The 14,685-nt window shown below is 34.7% G+C and overlaps 1 protein-coding gene across 2 annotated transcripts in view; it reads right to left on the bottom strand.

Moving 5' to 3' along the window:
* LOC109612096 (protein TANC2-like) overlaps window positions 1-14,685 on the bottom strand; it is a 252,459-nt gene that overhangs the window by 202,633 nt on the left and 35,141 nt on the right. The window lies entirely within an intron of this gene.

Raw genomic sequence — 14,685 nt, 5'->3', positions numbered from 1 at the left:
AAAAAATGAGCCCCAAGGGTCTCCCGAATTTTTTTCTATAGAAAAAAATGAGCCCCAAGGGTCTCCCGAATTTTTTTCTATAGAAAAAAATGAGCCCCAAGGGTCTCCCGAATTTTTTTCTATAGAAAAAAATGAGCCCCAAGGGTCTCCCGAATTTTTTTCTATAGAAAAAAATGAGCCCCAAGGGTCTCCCGAATTTTTTTCTATAGAAAAAAATGAGCCCCAAGGGTCTCCCGAATTTTTTTCTATAGAAAAAAATGAGCCCCAAGGGTCTCCCGAATTTTTTTCTATAGAAAAAAATGAGCCCCAAGGGTCTCCCGAATTTTTTTCTATAGAAAAAAATGAGCCCCAAGTGTCTCCCGAATTTTTTTCTATAGAAAAAAATGAGCCCCAAGGGTCTCCCGAATTTTTTTCTATAGAAAAAAATGAGCCCCAAGGGTCTCCCGAATTTTTTTCTATAGAAAAAATGAGCCCCAAGGGTCTCCCGAATTTTTTTCTATAGAAAAAAATGAGCCCCAAGGGTCTCCCGAATTTTTTTCTATAGAAAAAAATGAGCCCCAAGGGTCTCCCGAATTTTTTTCTATAGAAAAAAATGAGCCCCAAGGGTCTCCCGAATTTTTTTCTATAGAAAAAAATGAGCCCCAAGGGTCTCCCGAATTTTTTTCTATAGAAAAAATGAGCCCCAAGGGTCTCCCGAATTTTTTTCTATAGAAAAAAATGAGCCCCAAGGGTCTCCCGAATTTTTTTCTATAGAAAAAAATGAGCCCCAAGGGTCTCCCGAATTTTTTTCTATAGAAAAAAATGAGCCCCAAGGGTCTCCCGAATTTTTTTCTATAGAAAAAAATGAGCCCCAAGGGTCTCCCGAATTTTTTTCTATAGAAAAAAATGAGCCCCAAGGGTCTCCCGAATTTTTTTCTATAGAAAAAAATGAGCCCCAAGGGTCTCCCGAATTTTTTTCTATAGAAAAAATGAGCCCCAAGGGTCTCCCGAATTTTTTTCTATAGAAAAAAATGAGCCCCAAGGGTCTCCCGAATTTTTTTCTATAGAAAAAAATGAGCCCCAAGGGTCTCCCGAATTTTTTTCTATAGAAAAAAATGAGCCCCAAGGGTCTCCCGAATTTTTTTCTATAGAAAAAAATGAGCCCCAAGGGTCTCCCGAATTTTTTTCTATAGAAAAAAATGAGCCCCAAGGGTCTCCCGAATTTTTTTCTATAGAAAAAAATGAGCCCCAAGGGTCTCCCGAATTTTTTTCTATAGAAAAAAATGAGCCCCAAGGGTCTCCCGAATGAGCCCCAAGGGTCTCCCGAATTTCTTTCTATAGAAAAAAATGAGCCCCAAGGGTCTCCCGAATTTTTTTCTATAGAAAAAAATGAGCCCCAAGGGTCTCCCGAATTTTTTTCTATAGAAAAAAATGAGCCCCAAGGGTCTCCCGAATTTTTTTCTATAGAAAAAAAATGAGCCCCAAGGGTCTCGACAAGTTTTTTCTATAGAAAAAAAATGAGCCCCTAGGGTCTCGACGATTTTTTTCTATAGAAAAAAAATGAGCCCCAAGGGTCTCGACGATTTTTTTCTATAGAAAACAAATGAGCCCCAAGGGTCTCGACGATTTTTTTCTATAGAAAAAAAAATGAGCCCCCAGGGTCTCGACGATTTTTTTCTATAGAAAAAAAAATGAGCCCCCAGGGTCTCGACGATTTTTTTTCTATAGAAAAAAAAATGAGCCCCCAGGGTCTCGACGATTTTTTTCTATAGAAAAAAAATGAGCCCAAAGGGTTTCCAGATTTTTTTCTATAGAAAAAAATGAGCCCAAAGGGTTTCCAGATTTTTTTCTATAGAAAAAAATGAGCCCAAAGGGTCTCCAGATTTTTTTCTATAGAAAAAAATGAGCACAAAGGGTCTCCAGATTTTTTCTATAGAAAAAAATGGACCCCAAGGGTCTCGACGATTTTTTTCTATAGAAAAAAATGGACCCCAAGGGTCTCGACGATTTTTTTCTATAGAAAAAAATGGACCCCAAGGGTCTCAACGATTTTTTTTATAGAAAAAAATGGCCCCTGAGTGTCTCCAGATTTTTTTCTATAGAAAAAAATGGCCCCTGAGGGTCTCCAGACTTTTTTTTATAGAAAATAATGGCCCCCAAGGGTCTCCGGACTTTTTTCTATAGAAAAAAATCGACCCCAAGGGTATCCGGATTTTTTTCTATAGAAAACAATCGACCCCAAGGGTCTCCGGATTTTTTTCTATAGAAAAAAATCGACCCCAAGGGTCTCCGGATTTTTTTCTATAGAAAAAAATCGACCCCAAGGGTCTCCGGATTTTTTTCTATAGAAAAAAATCGACCCCAAGGGTCTCCGGATTTTTTTCTATAGAAAAAAATCGACCCCATGGGTCTCCGGATTTTTTTCTATAGAAAAAAATCGACCCCAAGGGTCTCCGGATTTTTTTCTATAGAAAAAAATCGACCCCAAGGGTCTCCGGATTTTTTTCTATAGAAAAAAATCGACCCCAAGGATCTCCGGATTTTTTTCTATAGAAAAAAATCGACCCCAAGGGTCTCCGGATTTTTTTCTATAGAAAAAAATCGACCCCAAGGGTCTCCGGATTTTTTTCTATAGAAAAAAATGAGCCCCAAGGGTCTCCAGATTCTTTTTCTATAGAAAAAAATGAGCCCCAAGGGTCTCCAAATTTTTTTGCTATAGAAAAAAATGAGCCCCAAGGGTCTCCAAATTTTTTTGCTATAGAAAAAAATCGACCCCAAATGGTCTCCAGATTTTTTTGCTATAGAAAAAAATCGACCCCAAAGGGTCTCCAGATTTTTTTGCTATAGAAAAAAATCGACCCCAAGGGTCTCCAGATTTTTTTCTATAGAAAAAAATGAGCCCCAAGGGTCTCCAGATTTTTTTGCTATAGAAAAAAATCGACCCCAAGGGTCTCCAGATTTTTTCCATAGAAAAAAATGGATCCTAAGGGTCTCCAGATTTTTTTCTATAGAAAAAAATTGACCCGTTTTTCTATACAGATCTCTTAGAGACCTTAAAATCCTATACCCCTTTCCCCCTTTCTTGTGGTCCATAAAATCAAAATAATTTCACTTTATTTTCACCATGAACCACAAACCATAAAAGGAGAGGAAATGGAAGGAGAAACAGAACAAGAACAAAAGCGTGTGTACATCTTTGGCAGCCGTTTGTGAGTGTTTGTTGTTGCTGGCCACAAAACAACCAGTAAACCGTCCGACAGACAAATGCAATTGCCCATCACCAAAGAACCGAACCATATTGGGTAATTGTAGATGTCTACCGGTTTTTTTTTTACAATAATGACAAAATAACAACAACAACAACAACGAAGACGAGTTACTGGTACCCTGATGTTGTTGTTGTTGTTGTTGTTATGCTTCTTCTTCTTCTTCTGTTGATCTTAACCTTTTTTATTGTTGCTGTAAGAGAATACTTTTCTTATTTTCTGTCAGATACTGGTTTTCCTTAGCTACCATTTTCTGTTTTTATTTTTTCAATGTCTTCCTCTTACTCTAAGCTAGCAGTACTTTAATTACATGTTGTTGTAGTTGGTTTTATGTTTTTTTTTTGTTTATACAACAAAACATAAAAATAATATTTCCAAGAATTATTACAAATCAATTATTGGAACTATGAGAAAAAAATTCCTATAATTGTTTTCTTTTTTTCAAATAAAAGGAAACCCGTTAGAATTTCCATTATTCTGGAAAAAATATTGGAATTTATCAAAAGAGTGCTGAGATGAAAAATCTAAGTTATTATTAATATTTTTTTTTTAATAATAATAAAAAATAATAATAATGGTCATCATAGAAATCAATTTCATAAACCAAACCAGCCAAGCTTGTCATAAAATTCCTCCTGTCCCCTTTCTTATCAGTTGTCATAATTTTACAATTTTTATTTTCAATTTTTGAACCCGCACACCAGCCACATCTACTTCAAGTGTCTATCTGGCTGGCTTTCTGATCGTATATTTGACTGAAGTGAAGAATAGTTTCGTCCCCCTTGTCCGGGTGACACAAGAGTGTTGTGTACATTCATACCCCGCCACTCAACCGTTTTGTTGTAATTGTTTTTATTATTATTAATATTTTCAAATATAAATATTCAATATTTTTCTTCTTCTTCTCCTTCTGCCCCATCTCTCTATAAACATTGTTTTTTATTTGTTATTATGGTTTTCAATTAAAAAAAGTCGAGAGCGAGCGCCTCGTTTGTTTTGTTTTTAATTTCTCTAAGCGATAATCATCATCAGCATCGCCATGGACATCGACATCTGTGTCAAACACCCAAGTGTGGATGGATGGCGTCTGTGATCTTTGATATTTTGTTGGTAGGTTGTCATCATCATCGTCATTAGCTTCAATACTCTGTCATCGGGGTATTCAGTTTTGAGGTTTTATCATTTTTTCCTCTCAATTCTCTATCTACCGCCCTCCACCCCTTTTTCCGTTGTCATATGCACTTCGTTAGAAGCCAAGACCATCTTTGTTAATTCCATTAATAAATTCATAATTTTTATGAGGTATTAGATTTTAATTTTGAGTTGAGATCTAATGTCGATTTTCAATGCTAACTCAAAATTAAAAGATCGGAAAAGACGTCTTATCGAAGAGCGGGAGGGAAACATGCAAGAAGACAGAGGGAGGTCCTTATAAATATCAAAATGAGCCTTTTAACGATGGCTAGCAAATATTTCTAGAATTTGTTCAGATATGCATTATTTTAAGAGGGTTAGAAAGGGAAGGTTAGAAAGGCTTGTTATATAAGGCCAAAGATGCTTAAAAGAATGCCTTTTAGGCCTCTCTACAGAAGCCTTGAGAGGTCTTTTCAAAAATGCCAGACAGGCCTTCCTATAGATGGGCAATAACCTTTCTTATGGAGGATCACAGGGGCCTCACTATTGAGTATTTGAGAGACCTTCTACCAAATGCCTAAACACCAGATAGATCAGACAAGATTTCTTAAGGAAGAACAGATAGGCCAATTTATAGAAGGTCATATATTGTCATATAAGGCTTATGGGCCTTAATATGGAAGTTCCTATAGTTCCAATGGAAGGAATTAGTGGCCGTCCAGAGAGACATTCAAATGAAGGTCAGATAGGACTTCTAATGTAAAGCGAGGAAAATACCAGATGTAGGCCGAACAGGCTGCACATAAGGCCAGATTGGCTTTGAAAGAGGTGCTTAAAGACTATCAGCAGACCTTCTTATAAACCTCCAGAAGGATTTCTTTATCAAAGGCCGAACAGGCTGGCACATAAGGTCAGATGGGCTTTCATAGAAAGCCGCAAAGACTCCCATAGGAAGAACTTCTTATAGAAGCCCAGAATGACTTTCTACAGAAACACTATTTTAGAAAGAAAGGACCAGACGGACCTTATTACGGAACTCCAGACATGTAGGCTAGACATTCCTTCTTAGAAAGACAGATAGGTCTAGAATCTCTGATAGAAGAACCTTTTATTGAACAGCAGAAAATCCTTATAGAACGCCAGAAATACCTTATAGAACACCAGAAACACCTTCTAGAACCCCAGATGAACACTCCTATAGAAGGCTAGACTGGCTTTTATAAAAGCTCTCATATGTATTTCATAGGCCCCCATAAAAAGGGACAGATAGGTCTAGAAAGACCTTCTTGTAGAGTACCAGAAGAGTCTCATTATAGAACACTAGACGGACTCAATTATAGAAGACCAGCTAGATCCCTTATAAAAGGCCAGACAGGCTTCAGGTCTCCATGAAGAAAGGAATTTAAGCCTCTTATAAAGACCAGAAATATGATCTTGTTAGAAAGACCCTCTTGTAGAAGACCAGACAAATGCAATTATAGGAGACCAGATTAACCCCCTCATAGAAGGCTAGACAGGCTTTCATAAGAGACCGCATAGTCCCCAATCATGCAGCAAGAGAGGCTTAGAAAAACATCTTCTTATAGAACACCAGTCTAATAAAAAACTTGAAAGGATTTCATAGAAGGCATCCCAGGTCCCCATGAAGAAAGAAAACCTTCTTATAGGACCAGAAATACGTTCTTATAGAACAGTTGGTTCTGGAAAGAACTTATTATAGAAGAGCAGAATGGCCTCGCTATAGAACACCAGATAAATTATAGAAGGACATATAGACCATTTATAGAAGGCCAGGCAGGCTTTAAAAAAAGGCGGCATTGTCCCCAATGATGAAGGAAAGAGAGTCGGAGTAAAACTTCTAAGGCCTTCTTACAGAACACCAATCTGATAGAAGTCTGGACAGGATTTTAGATTGGCCTAAAAATCCTCCTCATTTAGGATTTTGTAGGAATGTTTATGAAGGGTCCATTTAATGTCCTAGGATGTAGTTTTAGCATTCAACCTCCAAATGAGGAGTTTTAAGGACATTTTCAGAAGTCACAAGCCTGGTCTTTTTAAAGATTATTTTTAGAAGAATTTTTTTAGTGAGACCATCAGTGCTCCTAGCATATGTTCTCCAAGAATCAAAAGTAGGAATATAAGTTCTCCAAAAAATTTACAAGGACCATCAAACTTCCAAGCCTGGATTTTTTAAGGATATTTTCAGAAAATCAATCGAACCTCAAGGCATCGATTGTTTTTTCGAAGAATATTTTAAAAGGACCCCCAAGATCAGATCTCCAAACGGTTTCTTTGGAATATTTTTTGGAGGGCCCACATTCCGTAGATTTCAGATTTTTGAAGTATATTTTTAGAAGGTTTAACCGTATCCGAATTTTAGACTTTCAACAATATTTTAAGTAAATATTTTGCAAAAACTATTTTTTTTTAAATAGCCATACAACCTCAAGGGATTGATTTTTTTTTTTTTTTTGAGAATATTGTTTAGAAGAGCCACCGAGGATTTTGGTTTTTTAAATTATATGTTTAAAACGATTAACAATCACCAATTTTTAAATTTTCAGCGAAATTTTTGGAAGAAGAAAATAAAACATATTTTCCAAATTTTTTCAAAATCATTTCCAAAATACCTATCCTTAAATTTCCTTTCAAATAAATGTTAACAGAAATTGGGAATTTATTTAAGTTTTACTAAAGAACTCCTCTATTCCACCTCTTCTTTAAAATTTAATGATTATTTTCAATTTTTCTTTTCAACATAACCATCTTTGACGAATGTCATCGAAATATATTATTTGTCCATATTTCGACCTTTGTCTTGACATCATTTTTTATTGCTTCTTTTTCGAAATAATTACGATTTTATGAGCGCACTTTTATAGCCGAACAAATAGTTTACATGCCATACATGACATGCCACCATCGATTGAATGCATTTCCATGAAAAACAAGTCATAAAATCTATTATTTTGAATAAGTATTTCAAAATTTTTATAGCTGGTCACGTGGAAAGGGAAAGTTTTTTTTGGAAAATGTGATAGATGATAATTTACATTTTTTCATAAAAATTATTAAAAATTAATTTTAAGTTATTAAATAATAATAAATATGATAAGAGGATCTATGAAAGGTAAATAAAATAAAATCTTTAAAAGGTATTCTATTATAAACAAATTTAAAGGCGATGAAAGTATTTGTGGATGAGAAAAATAATAAGGCGAGACCCCGCAAATGATCGTAGGATGAGGAAATCCCATTGAAATGGGAAAATATACACTTCTCTTAGCTCAAAGTTGTTGAGAATTCCAAAACATAATGAAAAAAGATTTAAAAAATATTAAAAAAAAATAATAAAATATAAAGTGATGGAATGAAAGTGGCGCCCAATGAGGGAAAGATTGAAACTGTAATAGTTCTTTAGAATTTACGACAGTTATATGCTCTGCATATTCTAAAAAATAAACTGCGACTACAGCTCCAACAGTGCAGACATGAAAATTCAGATATTTATATCTTGAGAAATGGCACCCAACGGGGAGAAGTCGTCGCTGTCGGTTATATGATACTATACAACACTGTGAGTGAGCTCCCGTACCAAAAAAACAAATTGCATTGGGAATTTATTCGAGGTAGATCATATAAACTAGGAACCTTATTTGAATGCGTATCATGGCTATAGAGTAGTCACAATTTGGGATCTATATCCAACTCTAAATCGATTTCCAACAAATTTGACGGAGGCTTTTTTTAAATATTGGTGTATAGATAATGACTTCGATAAGGATTATATTAACGAATATCTATTGGAGCAATATATATACCGGACCTATCGCCAAATGAAAAAATTCGGTTGAAAATCTATCCAGTTTGGGTTGATATTACATATATGGTGGATACTAACTTAAAATCAGATAAATATGTATATCGAAGATATGTACAAATCTGAAACGATCTGGTTAAAATTTGGCGGAGGTTTTTTCGAGCTGTATCTGATGTTTGGTATCAAATATCATTGTTCTGAAATGTATATTACGCATGTGAGGGATATTAACACCAAATCGGATGAATCATATATATGAGAGCTGCAGCTAAATCTGAACCGATTCGCACCAATATTTGAAGTTCTTGATTCTGATATTAGCCATTTGGTGCACAATTAACCTGCAATCGGTTGAAGATATATATGGGAGTTATATCTAAATTTAAACCGATCAGGATGAAATTTTATTTCTGAGACACCTGTATCTGATATCTGGTACCAAAGATCACTGTTGTGGAGTGCATATTACGCATGTGAGGTACTTTAAACCCCAGATCGGATGGAACATATATATGTGAGCTATAGCTATATTTGAGCCGATATCCACCAATATTTGAAGTACTTGTTTCTGGGATGAATTCAGTCGGAATTTGCACTGATATTAGCCACTTGGTGCGCAATAAACCATATATCGGAAAAAGATATGTATATGGAAGCTATATAAAAATCTGAACCGATCTCGATAAAATTTGACAGAGGTATTTCTGTGCTGTATCTGATATCTGCTACTGAATATCATTCTTGTGGAGTGCATATTACGAATGTGAGGGATTTAAACATTAAATCGGATGAAACATATATGTGGGAGCTATAGCTATATCTGAACCGATTTTCACCAAATTTGATTTACTTGCTTCTAGACTGAATTCGGTCGGATGTGCCAAAACTCAGTTAATTTCGGCTGATATTAGCCATTTAGGAGATATATCTATATTTTAACCTATTTCAATAGGGTTCGTCCTTGGGCCAAACAAATCTTGTTTGGAAAATATCATCTCAATCGGATAATAAATGCGGCCTGCATTTTGTTCACAAATATACGTGGACAGACGGACAGCTATCAAGACTTTCTATGTCCTGAAAATAGAGTGAAGGTCCTGGTCTCAAATGCGAACAGTAAAGTTAGTCTTCCAAACCTTTGCCAAAAGTTTCACAAGTCTTTCCTTCCAAACTTGAATGGCGGGTTTGGTGAGACTACTAGAGTCTTTTTCTATCGCTTTCTCTCTCTCTCTTTCACTCTCTCTCTTTTCATTAATTTATTTTCTCATTTATTGCTCTTGAGCTGCCACATAACTCTTGGGTCAAAGTTAGCATTGCCTCGAAAAACTAGTAGCCTTTATCAGTTCTTCACCTTTAAAATATGACCTGTTGACTGCCATAAATTTCCACTGAATATTGCCTCTCAGAAATTTCTGAACTTTTATTTTAATTAGCTACGTTTTTGACAGCATAATTTCCCAAACTTTACAACTTCGTGGAAGTTACGTGTTGGACATGGCACATTTATTATAGATTCGAACTTAAATTGCTTGGCCTGCATTTAGTGGGTAAACAACCAATGTCCGCAATAAATCGAACTCCGACTTACATTCAAACCTATTTAAATGAAATCATGTTAGGTTTTCTTTAAAAAATATTTACATGAGTTTTTTCCCCGGTAAACATAATCGCATTTCCATAATTTTCCATTTAAAATTCAATTTTGAACACCCTGTTTAGTTTTGAGTTTATTTTGTACCGAAGCACAGAAGAGCTGTGAAGAAATGTAAATCAACTGCTAGACATACCGGTCACATGCCAGCGTTTTACATGCCATCAACTTGGCTGTAATTACAGACATGATCCAATGCTTTTTCTTTTGATATCATGTTTAACGCTTGACGAAAGAGTGATAGAGAGAAGCCCGAGTTTTTCCATTTTGTTTTGTTATTCAAGTGGAACCTTAGAATCAGATCAATATCATAGATTTTTTTTTTACAGTGGCTTGATTGAAAGATTTCCTAAATGATTCTAACTGATGGTGACTCTTTAAGATTAAACGATTCTGATATCATTGATATTTAAATTTTACGGTAGTTTAAATTATTTGGTGAGAAGATTTCCATTCAAAATAGTCTGGTTCTGTTTCGTCACGGTAGCTATCCGTGGGATAATTTTCTCCTTACGGATTAATGATTTGAGTTGATAATTTAAGTTGTGGCGCCCAACGTAGGAATTAATGTCTAAAATTATTATATAATTAGATTTTTTCTGATGTTTTCTAAAATATTCCATGTGTTCTGCTACTTAGGAAGACAGGTGTATTCACTTAGAAATTGATTTTTTTAATTCAGAAAGGTACTTCATTTTTTACTCTGGTTCGATGGTAAGATGGTGGCGGCCAACGTCACTGGAAGCTTTAACTAATAGCCAGTCCAAATCGTTATTGTCATTCGCAGTACAGAATGCAATTCTTCTATATCAAAGGCGTTTGTACTATCAACTGGCGCCCAACATACCAATTCGAATTTCCCTATGTGAAAAGGGAAATCAACATTGCGAAAAAATTATTTGCAGGGCAATTTTTAGCAGCCAGGGAAAGAAATGTCTACAAATTCAATCTCCTTATGGATTTCCTTAGAGTCAGTTTCATAGTGAAAAGGGGCCTTAAAATTGCTAAGTGGTACAGGCGCCCATAGGAGTGATGGTCTACCAGTTCAAATTTGTCATGGTCACCCACAGTTATAAATTGCCGGAGTAACATATCATAAGAATTTGATATTTATACGACACAAATATTGATGACAGATAATAGCGCCCAACGTGAAGAAAAAATTTCCATCGCCAGCTTTTCATTAAAGTTTGAGAATTGTCATAATCATGTGGGTATTGGCGTCCAAATCAGAAGAATTAAAATTAGTTTTAAAAGTGGCGCCTAAGGTTATTTTTATTCATTTAAATCTATTGCACCCTAGATTGCCCTTAGTTCACACATTCGACTGTAAATTATTAGTTCTTGAAAATCACGTCACGCTCTAAATCTGATAATCTCGACATTTTCTACTGCTAATCAATGCTAGTACCCAACGAAGAGATATCTATAATCAAGGAATGTCATTTAATGGGAGGAAAATATTCTCAGAGGTGTTCAGATATGCAATATTTTAGAAGATCTGATCTCTTATTGTTGGCCAACATATTCTTCTTAGAGAAGATTAGGAAAGGCCAAAGATCCTTAAAAGAATGTGTTCAGGCCTTTACAGAAGGATTGACATGTCTTTCCAAAGAAGCCCATAGGCTTTCGTTAGAGGACCAGAGAGGCCTAATTATTGACTGTCTGAGAGGCCTTCTGTCAAGAGCTAGACGGATCTCATTATGAAAGGAGATCCAGACATACTTATAAGAAAAATCATTAGGATAGATAGGCCTTCTTACAAAAATTCTGAAATATAAGTCACACAAACATTGTTATATTTTGGACCTTTGGTTCAGTCCTTCTCATATGTACTGTTTGCTAGACCTTCTATCAGAGTTATAAAAATTCTTTATGATTAAAAGTCAGAGAAACCTTTCAATGGAAAGCCAAGGAGGCCTTCTAAAAAAGGCCAGTTAAGCCTTCAGACAGAAGGTCTAATAGTGCACTTCAAATAGTACAAATTGCTCTAATCTTGATGGCCCAATAGGCCCACTTGAGAAAATCCCAATAAGTTTCCTTATGGAGGTCCAAATCGATTTTCTCAAAGCAGACTTTCTTATTGAATGACAAATAGTGTTGAAGATAGAAGTTTAAAACGGGATTCATAAGGAAGGTTTGATAGGTCTTCTTGTAAAAGGCTTGGTAAGCCATCTTAAAAAAAGGATCTGGAAGAAGGAGATTTTATTGGCATTATAGGAGGCCCACTAAGACTCACACCAGACTCATTTTTCAATAGAAATCGAAACTCACTTTTCAATGGAAATTCAGTCTGGATTTTTATGTTATGATGGATCAATCGGCGTTCTTATGTAAGGCGAGAGATACCTCCTTTAAGAAGAGGAGGTATGCCTCCTCTCTGAAAGGCCTGATGGATTTTTTTTTTAAAGGATTGATAGTCCTTTTGACATTTAAGTTGCGCTCAAGTATTATTTCGTTTCTAGTTTTATTATAGACATCATACAGTCTGATTTTGGCGCCCAACGTGGAATATTTGCGATACCTAATGAAGAGTTTTCTAAATCCAAAGGAATGACAAGCTTTTCGAAGTTTTTTTTTTAATTCGCAAACAGGTCTTATTTTTCATTCTAGTTAATTACATCATAGAAATATACTTTTATTTCGGTGGCGCCCAACGTGGAAATGTTGATTTTGAGGTTAATATTTCCGATGGCACTTGGGTTTAGTCTTGTTATTTTAAAACGGAAAACGGCGACCAACTGTGCCGGGTCATATTATAATTCGATCGCAGAAATAAAAACCACGATCGTTTTGGTTTTAATATTTCTCCCAATTCGCCCAATCTGTCTGTTAATCTACTCTAAAAATGTCTTTCATTGGGAATGTGGCGCCCAATGAATTCGATACAATAGAGCTTATTCTAATCCATTTCATTGTCCTAGTCCTTAACTCTCCGTAATAGGGAATATGGCGCCCAATAAATGCAAGGTAATTTACACTAAAGCAAATCCCATGACATATTGGCGTGTGAAAATGTGAGCTTTGCTATTAGATTTTTCTGGTGACACTTGAATTTAAGTTCTTCCATTTTATAACTTAAAAATAATTTCTTTGAAAAAAGAAAAATTAAAAAAGTAAAAGTGGCGCCCAACGTACGCAAGCCCAAATTTTCCGCATACACCATAAAGTCTACAGAATTTCTTTATACATAGTACTGTAGAGAAATTCACTGAAAGCAAAAACTATTTGCACATTGGCGCCCAATGTGAGGAAAGAAGATTACGGTGCAGATTTCTAAAAACTCATTAGTATGCATAGCTATACATCTGGACGTCTAATATAGCATTATTTCAGGTACTATCCTCCTTGGAATATTTTCTCCAGGAGTTCATAGAGTAATTTTTTGGCCGTTCTTTTAGTTCTAAAATCCCCTTTATCGGAAAAAATTAAAAGATAATTTGGCAACCAATCCAACACAATAAAACTCACAAAATGCCTTTCTATAAAATAACTGTCATTGTAAAATTTACTGGAAGCCACAACTATTTTCATATTGGCGCCCAACATGGAGAAAGATTCCTAGACATTACATATAAAATTTACTATATATTGGTAATACTATAGAGGAAAGTATTCCCTTCTAATATTATCTTCAAGAGTTCCGAAAAGCGCTTCATTGAAGAAGTTTTTTCTTGTCCAATGATTGAGTATCTCTACTTAAAATCTGGCGCCCAATAAAAACAAATCTTTTCCATTCCTTACTTTAAAAATCTCCTTCATTGGAAGATTTTAGGACCTGAGAACGCCAACAAAGAATATGGCGCCCAACGTAATTTTATTGATAACTGTTACCAAAATGACCAGTAAAATAACTAAGGCTATTAAATTTATAATCCAAGACTATATCCTTTATTCCATGATGTAGGGTGATCTATAAATTTAAATTAAATTAATCGCTTTGAGGTTATGATATTTTTAATTTATTTTTTTAGATTTTGTATTTTTTTACTTTGAGGGGATGATTTTTTTAATTTTTATTTTGTTTGTTTTTATTTTTTTTTTTTAATTTTATATATATATTTTTTTAATTTGAGGTTACGATGGTTTATTTGCTTTTTATTTTGTTTGCTTTTTAATATTTCATATGTTTGCATTCCACTGTTTGCAATTTATATTTTAATATTCTTATTTTTTTCTGTTTACAACAGCATAATTTTCAAAACTAAATAGGTTTGTGCAAAATTTCACTGAATTCACTGCAAACGAACTCTTCGAATATTGTACAACGCTCTTTTGTATTCAATTTCATTTCATACTTTAGACACACATCATAATAATTTGTGTTGTTGTTTTTGTTGTATTTTATGCTGGTGCCTAGTTTTTGTAATTTATTTATTTATTTAGTTTTGCACAGTTGGCTGTGAAATAATTTAGTTATCCAATATGAGGGTAATCCAGTTTCGGTGGCAGCAGAGATTTTAATCCATTTTATCCATGGGGGTGCGTGGTTGCAGAAACTTTAGATTCGAATTTATTTGCATAAAATATTTAGTTCTATGTTTTTTTTTATTTGCCATAGAAATTTTCACTAATTCTTGTCATATTTATTTGGTTTTTGAATTATTATTCATTGAAAATTTGGTATTTTATTTTCATATATTTTTTTTTTTTGTAGAAATTACATTTTAAGTTATTTTTTGTTTAGAAAATACTCCTTCCTATTATACACGAGTTTTTCGTTTAGTTTTAACGTACGTAAAAACCTAAACTACATTGGTATGTAATTTCCTAAACATTTTACACGAACGTTTTGTTTCGGCTCCAGAAACCGCTGTCGCTAACCGTAACCACGT

The sequence above is a fragment of the Musca domestica genome, unplaced genomic scaffold (assembly GCF_030504385.1).
Source record: "Musca domestica strain aabys unplaced genomic scaffold, Musca_domestica.polishedcontigs.V.1.1 83, whole genome shotgun sequence".
NCBI classification, from domain to species: domain Eukaryota; kingdom Metazoa; phylum Arthropoda; class Insecta; order Diptera; family Muscidae; genus Musca; species Musca domestica.
Note: the sequence above shows the minus strand (reverse complement) of the source record. Positions and strands in the feature narration are given on the sequence as shown.